Here is an 11466-nt window from a genome sequence, read left to right as displayed (position 1 = left end):
ACCGAGAGCCTTGTTGACGAACAATGCTTCGTACTTTTGTGTAGACCCTGGAAAAAGTGTCTGTTTGAAAGAAGCATTAGTCGCACGCAGATTTCTCGTTTCAACCCGAAATGTAGTCCAATTGAGCGCGTTTTCAAAGAATTAAATCGATTCATAAGAATGTACGCGTCCAGTCAGCACTAACGCTGACTAGTGTATCTGCAAAAATTCGAGGAAGTGTATAATCAATTACCTCATTCATCTACCGGTCTTACTCCTTACAGTATCTTGTTTGGTATTAGTCAGATGAACAAATGAAATGAAAACCTACCAAAATTCAGTATCACATTATCTGTAGATAAATCTGTCCTATTTAACCAAGTGCGTTCTGTGCTTCAACATCATGCGCACTTCAGAAAAACTTATTACAATAAACATCTAATTAAACCTGTTATTTGCAGACTTGGAGAACATAGCCTATTAAGATCTCATCCTAAATCCTCCACCATAAAGAAGTTATATAATAAATGGCAATTAAAATATGAAGGCCCATTCAAAATACTTAGAATACCGCATCCTGGAAGTTACGTTTTGTCGAATTGTAAAGGAAAGAACAAAGGAATCTACAGTCACCAGGATTTAAAACGAGTTTGGCAGCAGATTTTTTAGTTAAAAGGAGAAGAAATATTTGTAATTTTAATTTATTATTATTTCTTGTGAATTTTACCAGGGGCTAGTCCGTCAGAGAGACGCTACAGGGAAGAAGATCTTCAGTAATACTGATAGATAAAATAGTATTCTGAAAACCTTTGAATATACTATTCAGACTAACGATAGACTAAGAAGCTACAGCCTGAGAATGTTATACACTGTTGTTGTGCACCTATGGCAGAGAATTCGTGTGCTTAACAACATTGTGAAAAGATGAGAACCAAGAAACTTGAACTTGAATGTAAAGAGACTTCACAATTTGTGGAATAAGACATTCTATAATCAATAATACATAACTGTTTTCATTTTCTGTACTTTAATTACAGATTTGATTATTTAGCGTAAGTCATAGTTGAATTCTGCAACAAGAATTAGAGATAGAATATTTTTCAGCAGTTAAAATTGATTTCAGTTTTAATATTTGGTATTGGGATAAGTATTTAAAGGTTATATTTTGTACTTAGAATAAGTAAAGTGAAGTACTGTCCTTTTTCAGAGCCAAAATGGCATTGACTTTGCATTTTCAATTAAGAGTCAAAAAATTATTTCGTATGTGCACAATCTGCTGGTTTAGAACTTTCAGTCTATTAAGCAAGTTTAAGTATCTCACAGAATACTACGAAAATATTTAAGCAATAATAGACTCAAGAGACTAAAGATGAAAGAATTTCATAAGAAAGAGACTTATGTGAATAATAATTACACGTAATTGACTATTCGTAACAGGATATTATTTGTAGCCATGTTCCTAGGGATAGGAAATGGTACAATGATTTCCGTGTTACTATTTTACCACGAAGGAATTGTGGGGATAGATAAATTTTCAACACGATAGTTGACTAAGTAAAGGTAACTGAACTTTAACAGTGTTAAACATGAGTGAAAAGTGTTTCGTGTGATTTCGTGTGACGAAATAGTGCTAGACAAACTTCTAAATACAAGTCGCTGGGAATAATTACTGTCTCTTGAACTTGATAAAAGACAAGTCAAGATGATGTACTGTTACAAGAATTCTAGTACGAACTTACAAACTGGAAAAGCTGAGCCAAAGTATCCTTTGATAGACTTACATGAACAAAACACATAAATTCTGCCAACAATGGAATAATGAGTGTTTGTATTGTACTGTAATTGGGTATATTAATAATATTTTTATTTCATATCACTGCACGAGAGTGAAGTTAGCAGATTCCTGGTGGACCACCAACCACAAGCTGTGAAGAAGGCAAAGCCGATGGGGAGGTGGGGGGGCGCGGGGTGCACACGTTAGCAGCCGTCCACAGAAGAAGATCGCTGTTACCTGACCGTGGCAGTACCAGCACATGAGTGGATCCGTGGATCCGAGACTTCAAGCAACCTGTCTACCTACAACTGTAGTCGCTGTTCGTCAAGAAGATGACATCGCTACGGAAGACGTTGAGCCGTCTGTCATCGCCCACAGATACTATTCCTCAAGATGATGCCATCGCCATCAACAATAATGTTGAGTAGTCTAACTTCACACTCAACTAACATTCTAAAAAAAGATGTCGCCATCGGAGAAGAAGCTGATCAGAATACCAATAAATACGATTCCAGCTCTTCAAGATGATGATCTGTCTTGAAGAAACAGACGAATAATCAGGAAAATAATGCAATAATCTGACGAGGCCAACCACTAATTTCATGAGATCAAGAACGATGCAACCAGAACGCGACTGCTCCACATCGAAGAAACCATCGATGTAACCACCAATACAAGATGAAGTAAACGCAGCTGGTCAACTAAGAAAGCAAGCAGAGGACGTAAGAAATTCATCATAGGCAATACTTCTGAAGCAGCCACAGATAGAAGAACTTAGGGCAACAGTTAACAACAATGCTCAATCCTTCTGCATCTGGTCGGCAGTTATTTAAGATGGGCGGCTTGAAAATTTACCGATGTCTGCTGCTCTAGCAGTTAGAAAGTAGCAGCAAACAAGATACCTCAACTTCTGCCGCTCACCAACAAGTAGGAGGCAGATGAACCAAGATCAGCCTGATCCTGCTACTAGCCTGTTCAAGAGGTAGCAGATGAGAAGATCGCATCCTGCTGCTAGCCTATTCAAGAGGTAGCAGAAGAGAAGATTGCGCGTCGCCTGGGGTTCCTGTTACGTAGTCATCCGCCTGCACAGTCTGGTCCATCTCATGCGAGTAAAACGACACGATGGGGAGCTGAGCGCTGATTGCAGACAGTAATACAGGACGTACTGTCTTCCTACTCTTCGAGCGTCGCACAAGAGAGAACACAACGAAACTGATTATTGTACACACGTTGTAACATCATTATTATGTGTAGTCTAATTAATTTAATAATGAAACTTTTAGACATGGCAAATAACATAGGACATTCTTAAATTACTTAATCATAGTTAGAATTATTTAAGACTTGAATTACTTAGTGGGCACTTTCCTTAAGCTCGAAGTACTTTAGCATTGAGATAATTAAGGAATGAGAATTTTTAGGCCTTCGTAACATTAATTGTGAAATACTGTTGTGGACTGACAAGACAGCCAGTCCACAGTGACGGGTAACCGAAAGGCACGCACTTAAACTCACGCAGGCTGGCGTGAGGTCTGAAACAGGATACGTAATGAATGCTATAAAGAAAAGTACGTAGCTGCGGGAATACTTAACTTTAATCCACAATTGGTGAACATTGGTCTTGTTACTGTACATGCTTCATTAGATACGTAGCAAAGGATAAATGGCGCCTTGCTAGGTCGTAGCCATTGACTTAGCTGAAGGCTATTCTAACTATCTTCTCTGCAAATAAGCGAGGCTTCGTCAGTGTTGCATCGCTAGCTAAGTCGTCCGTACAACTGGGTCGAGTGCTAGTAAGTCTCTCGAGACCTGCCGTGTGGTGGCGCTCGGTCTGCGATCACTGACAGTGGCGACACGCGGGTCCGACATGTACTAATGGACCGCGGCCGATTTAAAGCTACCACCTAGCAAGTGTGGTGTCTGGCAGTGACACCACAAATACCTAAGTAACTAATCCTAGAAAATTTGAAATTTTTAAACGGGCAAACATATTAGGCAAATAGGCTAAAATTCTTGACAAATATCAATGTATTTTTTGGCAATGTATCTACAGGGTGTTACAAAAAGGTACGGCCAAACTTTGAGGAAACATTCCTCACACACAAATAAACAAAAGATGTTATGTGGACATGTGTCCGGAAGCGCTTAATTTACATGTTAGAGCTCATTTTAGTTTCTTCCAGCTACGCTCAATGGAGCACGTTATCATGATTTCGTACGGGATACTCTACCTGTGCTGCTAGAACATGTGCCTTTACAAGTACGACACACCATGTGGTTCATTCACAATGGAGCTCCTGCACATTTCAGTCGAAGTGTTCGTACGCTTCTCAACAACAGATTCGGTGACCGATGGATTGGTAGAGGCGGACCAATTCCATGGCCTCCACGCTCTCCTGACCTCAACTCTCTTGACTTTCATTTATGGGGGCATTTGAAAGCTCTTGTCTACGCAACCCCGGTACCAAATGTAGAGACTCTTCGTGCTCGTATTGTGGACGGCTGCGATACAATACGCCATTCTCCAGGGCTGCATCAGCGCATCAGGGATTCCATGCGAAGGAGGGTGGATGTATGTATCCTCGCTAACGGAGGACATTTTGAACGTTTCCTGTAACAAAGTGTTTGAAGTCACGCTGGTACGTTCTGTTGCTGTGTGTTTCCATGATTAATGTGATTTGAAGAGAAGTAATAAAATGAGCTCTAACATGGGAAGTAAGCGTTTCCGGACTCATGTCCACATTACATATTTTCTTTCTTTGCGTGTGAGGAATGTTTCCTGAAAGTTTGGCCGTACCGTTTTGTAACACGCTGTATATTGTAATGAGGAGGTAACTCACAACGTCCAGTCATAAACGCACCCCACAGTAAACAGAGGATTGAGCTGATAATCGTCCGGGGGGCTGATGTAACGCCGCTTCCTTTGGACGCAAAGATGAAAATATAAAAATAGTACCCAAAACCCAATACAAACCCCAAGCCCAAGATCCAAATTTCATAAAAGAAGAAAGCAAAGTCCCACTGTGATAGCATTACTTGAATAGTAGCAAGTATACTGAAGAGAAACAATGTAAAAAGCAATTGAAAAGAAATCCAGTAGAAAGTAACTTAGTATTTTTGAAAAAGTAAGTAAAGCAGAATCCCCTTTCGTATCAAATTAAAATAAAAGTAAATCGCAAAGTAGTGTACTTATAGATTGCGGAGTAGAACAAGTGACCGCAAAAAATACTCCTTGTGAGTACTCTTTGAGAACACTGTGGAATACAGGAGATAAAGTTATACATTGTTAATGTGCTTCTAGCGCTTGCTTGATCGTGTCGTAATTTAACGTGTGCTCTTGTACGTAGGCGATACGAGATTTTACATTTTGGAGATTTGCGATCAATAAGCTTGAAATAGGTAGATCAGCAACTTTGAGTATATCATTACGTAAAGTCAAGGTAGGGAAAGAACCGAAATTTGTCTTAAATTGATTATTATCAATGGAAGACTGAACTTTGTCCCAAATTGATAGACTGTTAGTAATTTAACGATAAAGGAAGTGAATATTAGTATCGAATTGTGGGAAAATACTTAGATTTCGTCAAAGCAACTGGTGACATCTGGATCTTATTGCAAACTCTCTGACTGAAATATACGTAACTAATTCCACCCAGCTTAGGGAAAGGTTACTTCTTTAAGGTAATGATAGGATGTGCTTAGACTATAATAAACCAACATAACGTGAATTTGGTGTGTTTGACATTTATTTCAAACCAACATTTTATCAGTGCAACGATACAGATTAATAACAGAGCGCTGCATATATATATACTTTGTCGCTCTAAAAAAGTTATCGTACTGATTCAGACTATTATTTAGCTTCCGTAAACTGAAAACTTCAGTGAAGAAACTATTGCTGTATATAGACTGTAACCACTATTAGTGCAATAATAGCAGTTTGTATGCATCTACGTGTAGCTGGGTTCGTACACGTCGGGGAGTAAATGATTATTTGAGCTGGCCGGTACAATTAATTCACACTCGGCGAGAATATAGTGCAGCAGGACAGACTTCTTTTGTAACGTTCCTTATCAGGTACTATACAGACATTCTTCCACTAGCTGGTCGGAGCACGGACTTCATCATCGAACATATGTAATAGAAGGAGCAGTTACAAGGGGTAAAATACAGGGAGCGAAAAGCTATTTACAATTTGTACAGAAACCAGATGGTAGTTACAAGAGTCGAAGGGCACGAAAAGGGAGCAGTGATTGAAAAGGGAGTGAAACAGGATAGTAGCCTATCCCCGACGTTATGCAACCTATATTGAGCAAGCAGTAAGGTCCAGGGAGAGGAAATAAAACTTTGAGGTTTGCCGATGACATTGTAATTCTGTTAGAGACAGCAAAGGACCTGGAAGAGCAGCTGAACGGAATAGACGATATTTTGAAAGGAGGATATAAAATGAACTTAACAAAAGCAAAACGAGGACAATGATATACAACCGAATTAAATCAGGTGAAGCTGGGTGAATTAGATTATGAAATGAGATACTTAAAGTAGTAGATGAGTTTTGCTACCTGGGGAGCAAAATAACTGATGATGGTCGACGTAAAGAGAATATAAAATGTAGATTGGCTCTGGCAAGGAAAGCATTATGAAGAAGTCAAATCTGTTGACATCAAGTACAGAGTGAAGTGTCAGGAAGTCTTTCTAAATGTATTTGTATGGAGTGTAGCCATTTATGGAATTGAAACATGGACAATAGCTAGTTTAGGCAAGAAGCGAATAGAAGATTTCGAATTTTGATGCTGCAGAAGAATGCTGAAGATTAGATGGGTAGATCGAGTAACTAATGAGAGGAACGCAATAGAATTGGGGAGAAGATGAATGTGTGGCACAACCTGACTAAAAGAAGGCATCGGTTGGTAGGACACGTTCTTAGGTTTGAAGAGATCACCAAAGTGGTATTGGAGGGAAACGTGGAGGGTAAAAATCGTAGAGGCAGACCAAGATATGAATACACTAAGCAGATTCAGAAGGATGTAGGAGCAGTAGTTACTCGGAGATAAAGAAGCTTGCACAGGATAGAGTAGCATGGAGAGTTGCATCAAACCAGTCTCTGGACTGAATAACACTACAACAACAACAATCCAGTTTCTCTCCACTGCTTAAGAGACACTGAGGTAAAACGAGGGTCGCACACAATGGTACGACTGAGGGAAGTAAGATAAGGTCCGGATACAAAACTTTCTACCTATTTAATTTCTTCAATTTAACAGACATTACATAGCTTCGTATACCATGTTGTTTAAGGGCTTCACATATAAGCATCTTATGTAATATATAATCTATTTGAGAATGCTTCGTCATCTGTCTCAAGTTTCCTTTTTGTTAGGTCCCGTATTCACCGCAAGAAAAGACTCAAGAAATTTATCAGTGCGCCGCAAGAGGAGCTCGCATGGGGTAAGTAAAAACAGCATTGTTACCATGAACAGAATACAGGAAGAAAAGAACAGACAGTATGCACTGCAGAATCAGGCACTTTGCCAGATCAAGTTTATCGAGAATTTATCATACGCCAGCAATGACTCTCGGACTCTAAAATCAGTCATCTCTTATATTTTACTGAAAGACATGCGAATAACTTCTTCATCGTCCACTTTATCTCCACTGCTTACAAGACCATGAGATAAAACGAAGGTCGCACGCAATGATAAATCTGAAGGAAGTAAGGTCCCGATTAAAACTTTCTCCCTATTTGATTTCTTTAGTTTAACGGACATCACGTAGCATCGTATTGCAGATTCTTTAAGAGTCAGACATACGAGCTGCTTATGTAATATATAACTTGCTTGAACAATGCTACGTCATATGTCTAAAGTTTTCTGTCCGTTAGATATATGCTGTACTAACAGCATTAGTGTGGTGAAAACATACAGTTAAGCGTTATTGAGCGCTTCAAGGTGACAACGGTTGATGCCCACGGCAGTAAACCGACTGCGTTATCCCGCAGTCACCGCAAGAACCGAGACAAGAAATTGATCAGTTCGCCGCCAAAAGGAGCCCTCTGGGGTAAGTAAAAATTTATTTACTGCCATGAAGAGAATACGGGAAGAAATAACTACCAAAGAAAGAACAGTCATATCACAGATAATATGCACTGCAGAATATTCTGTTTTACCAGGTCATGTTTAACGAGAATTTATCACGTTCCAGGAATGACTCTATGACTCTAAAAACAATCATCACTTATATTCTCGTGGAAGACAAAATAAGAGAATAACTTCATTATAGTCCAGATTATCTCCACTGCTTACAAGACCCTGAAGTAAAACGAAGGTGGCACAAAATGATACGTCGAAGGGACGTAAGGTTCCGATATAAAAATTTCTACCTATTTGATTTCTTCAATTTAGCAGACATTACATAGCATCGTAATCCACGTTCTTTAAAGGCTAGACATATGAGCTGCTTATGTAATATATAACCTGTTTAAACAATGATACGTCATATGTCTAAACTTTTCTTTCTGTTAGACAAATCTACTATCAGAATGAGTGTGGTAAAAACATACCACCCACAGGTCCGTGCTATTGGGCCGTTCACGGTGACAACGGTAGATGGCCATGGCTGCAAATCGACTGTTCTGTCCATCAATCACCACAAGAAGCGTGACGAGAAATTGGTCACTGCGCTGCAGGAGGAGCCATCTGGGATAAGATAAAATATCATTACCACCAGGAAGAGAATGCAGGAAGAAACGACTGAAGAAAGAGCAGTCATATCACTGATAGTATGCAATGCAGAAACAGCTACTTTCCTAGGTCATGTTCATCGAGAATTTCTCATGCTCCATGACTCTAAATTCAATCATCTCTTACATTTTCGTGAAAGACAAAATAACCGAATAACTTCATTAAAATCCAGTTTATAGCCACTTCTTACGAGACCCTGAAGTAAAACGAAGATCGCACGAAATGATACGTCTGAGGGAAGTAAGGTCCCGATATAAAACTTTCTACCTATTTGATTTCTTCATTTCAACAGACATTACGTAGCATCGTGTTGTAAGTTCCTTATGTGCTTCACATATGAGTTGCTTGTGTACTATATAATCTGTTTAAGAATACTACGACATATGCCTAAAGTGTTCTTTGTTTTACATATATACTGTACAATCAGAATTAGTGCGCTAAAAACGAACCACCCACAGGTCCGTGTTACTGGGCGCTTCAAGGTGATGCCCACGGCAGAAAACTGGCTGCGCCGTCCCGCAACCACCGCAAGAAACGAGACAAGCAGTAGATCAATGTTCCGCAGGAGGAACCCTCTGGGATAAGCGAAAATATCATTCCTACTATTGAGAGAATGCAAGAAGAAACGTCTAGCGTAGAAAGAACAGTGATATCACAAATAGACAGCACTGCAGAATACGCCACTTTGCCAGGTCTTGTTTATCGAGGATTTCTCGCCCTCCAGCGATGTTTCTATCACTCTAAAATCAGTCATCTCTTAGATTTACGTAAAAGACAAAATAAACGAATAATTTCATTATAAGCCAGTTTATCTCCACTGCTTACAAGACACTGATGTAAAGTGAAGGCTGCACGCAGTGTTGTGACTGAGAAAGTAAGGTCCCAAGATATAATTTTCAACCTATTTGATTTCTTCAATTTAGCAGGCATTACATAGCATCGTAATTCACGTTCTTTAACGGCTAGACATATGAGCTACTTATGTAATATATAACCTGTTTAACCAATGCTACGTCATGTCTAAACTTTTCTTTCTGTTAGATAGATCGTATTCACGTTCTTCGAAGGCTACACATATGAGCTTCTAATGAAATATATTTTCCGTTTAAGAAATTACGTCATACGTTTAAAATTTTCTTTCCGTTATATACTTGTCGTACTATCAGAATTGGTGATGTAAAAACAAATCACCGACAGATCGATGTTATTGGGTGCATCAATGTGACAACAGTCGATGCCCACTGTCGCAAACCGACTACGTGTCCCCCAGTCACCGCAAGAAATGAGACAAAAAATGATGAGTATACTGCAGAGGAGCCCGCTGGGATAGTCAAAATCCATTACTACTATGAAGAGAGTGCAGGAAGAAACTACTACCAAAGAAAGAACAGTCGTATTTACAGATTGTATTCACTGCAAAATCAGCCACTACGCCAGGCCATGATTATCATGAATTTCTCACGCTCCAGGAACGACGCTATGACTCTAAAATCAGTCACCTCTCATGTTTATGTGATGCACGAAAGAAGTGAATAACTTCAATATAATTCAGTTAATCTCCGCTGTTTACAAAATCCTGAGGTAAAACGAAGGAAGTACGCAATGATACGACTGAGGGAAAGTGAGCTCCTGACACAATATTGCTACGGACTTCTGATATACCACTTGCTTAACACACAGCAAGCGGTTATTGCAGAACAACTTCTAGCAAATCCATATGTGTTATAAAAATGTATATATATTTTGCATCTCTTTCTACACCACTGGACCGATTTCAACCGAACCTTGTACATATATAAATTACTATCTGGAAGGAATCAGTGTGTGGGTAAGACCAACTAACCTATGACTTGGGTGGGGGCAGCTGGTGAAAAGGAAGAGTAGTCACAATTCGCCAATAGCCAGACTTCATTCATCCAGTATTTTAGAATGAGAATACTTAGTGATACGTAACAAACTTTAGACATAATTTCAGAACTTAACGAAATTTTTTTCTCGCTCACGATCCACACAAAATGATGAAAGAAAAAAGTTTATTACTTACTACACGTTCGCTGTGCATATAATAAGACTGTCTCCTGAAGCATTAGGTTTTAATTTTATACTTCTTTATTACTAACTGTATCCACGACGCATTGTGCATCCAGTATGCACATATATTGCAAAATTATACCGTTGTATGGGACATAATTCAGGAGATATGGCATCATAAGAATTGATCTGCTTGAAAATGAAACAGCAGGGCAAAATTCCCTAGAAATACAGGTGATATGTGTACAAATATGTATGAAATATATTAAATGTAATATTATATAAAGTATATGTGACGTGTGCATATGTGGACAAACCCGTGGATTAATGTAACGCAAACTTCGTACACTGGTTACTTACTACCTGGAAAGAAATACTGGGTGTGGCAACCAACAGACTCCTTTTGGGGTGGGGGTGATAATTTGGAGGGGGGAAGGGGAGAGGAGGAGATGGACAGACGGATGGAGAGAGAGGGGGAAGGAGTACAGGGACACATATATGGGGGATGAGGAGATGGACAGAGAGAGAGGGATGAGTAGAAGTTGGACAGAGGAAGGAAAGAGAAGGAAGTGAACAGAGAGAAGGGAGGAGGTGATGGACTGAGAGATGGGGGAAGATAAGATGCATGCAGTGAGGGGGACGAGGAGACGGACAGAGGGAGAGGGAGCAAACAGAGGGGGAGGAAGGAGATGAACCCAGAGGTAGAGAGGAATAGACAGATAGAGGAGAAGGAGCAGATGGACAGACGGTGAAGTGGTAGAAGGACAGAGAGGGAGGAGCAGATGGACAGATGGAGGAGAGGAGTAGCAGAGACATGGACGAAGATAGGGGTAGGAGGAGTTGGACATGGATTAGAGGTTAGAGGACGTGGACAGAAGCTGAGGGTGGAAGGGCATAGACGGAAAGAAGGGCAGAGGAGATGGAAAGAGAGAGGAAGAAGGA

This window comes from Schistocerca americana, chromosome 6, assembly GCF_021461395.2.
Source record: "Schistocerca americana isolate TAMUIC-IGC-003095 chromosome 6, iqSchAmer2.1, whole genome shotgun sequence".
NCBI classification, from domain to species: domain Eukaryota; kingdom Metazoa; phylum Arthropoda; class Insecta; order Orthoptera; family Acrididae; genus Schistocerca; species Schistocerca americana.
This window is presented reverse-complemented; position numbering follows the sequence as displayed.